Source organism: Seriola lalandi, unplaced genomic scaffold, assembly GCF_002814215.2.
Source record: "Seriola lalandi dorsalis isolate HSWRI2012SDOR001 ecotype SW California unplaced genomic scaffold, Sedor1 jcf7180002053628, whole genome shotgun sequence".
Lineage (NCBI taxonomy): Eukaryota > Metazoa > Chordata > Actinopteri > Carangiformes > Carangidae > Seriola > Seriola lalandi.
In genome coordinates, this window is record NW_019524181.1 from 18,725 (window position 1) to 19,924 (window position 1,200).

At 46.3% G+C, this 1,200-nt stretch overlaps 1 protein-coding gene across 1 annotated transcript in view; it reads left to right on the forward strand.

Moving 5' to 3' along the window:
• LOC111651434 (spectrin beta chain, non-erythrocytic 1-like) overlaps nucleotides 1–1,200 on the forward strand; it is a 38,634-nt gene that overhangs the window by 18,718 nt on the left and 18,716 nt on the right. The gene's annotated exons all lie outside the window — the stretch shown is intronic.

A 1,200-nucleotide genomic window follows, 5' to 3' on the forward strand; every position in this document is an offset into this window, starting at 1 on the left:
AGATATTAAGTTCTGGATGTCGGAGGCCTCTCTGCAGCTCAGTCGGGACAGAGCCGAGGTCTCGGTCGTTGGCTCTGAAGCTCAGAGAGAGAAACTCTGCCCCGGAGCTGAACCCGAGTGAACGAGTGAAAAACCCCGGAGTCGTCTTTGACTCAGATCTTTGAGCTTCACATTAGAAACATACTTCTCTCTGCTGGAGCTGCAGCTCGGCGGAGCACATGACTGTTCGCCGGCCGCCGCTGGAATTTAGAAACAAATATAAAATGTTAGTTATGACCCATCAGGCTCCACATGGGGAGGCCCCTGAGAACATCTGACCTGTTGTGTGGAGGTCGGCTCGTCGCAGCCTCTCAGCTGATCCCGGGGCCTCATTTAAAATGAATGGAGACTGTGAATCTGCTGTTTTTGCCCCAGAACTCTGGAATAATTCATCTTTCATCATTATATCGTCCAAGTCAACAAGAACCTCCTTTATATGCCCTCGTTTTGTTGATCCGATGTCTGTTTGACGCTTTTTGTTGCTGAAGAACTTTATGATATTAGTTTTTAGTTTAATGATTAATGAACTGAAAGTCTGAACCCTTAAATAAAGCTCATTATAGTAAATACAGGAGGTGCTAGTGTTTCATTATTCTAGTATACAGTCATTTTGGTGACTGTAGTATCGGTTTGTTATTGTAAACTAGTGCTAACTAGTGCTAACTAGTGCTAACAAGCTAGCTGAGGTCTCTGTCTGTGTTGGGAGTTAAAGAGCTCAGTCTGTCATTTCTTAACGAGAGATCGAGTCTAAATCTGAGTCTCCAGCAGCTGAAGATCCTGAAGGTTGAAGTGGGTTTTGAAGGGTCAGTGCTTGTGTTATCAGCCTGCTGTGACCTGTGACCTTTGACCTTTGCCCTCACTGCTGACTGCCTCAAAACATTCACTGAACAGAATCTGAATTTGCTGTGGAAAAAAGAAACGTGACAGAAATCACTGGAGTGTAAAGACGCACATGTTTATCAGCTGTAAGTGTGTGTGTGTGTGCGCGCGCACACGCGGGAGGGGTGTTGGGGGGGTCATGCCCTCTCCTCCCTTTTGCTGTCAGGTTTTGCAACTTCCTCCTGTGACTGGTTGACATGGCAACTGACCCGAGATTCAACCGAGGAAATGCAGATTTCAGTATCTGTAGAGTGTGTGTGTGTGTGTGTGTGTGTGTGTGTG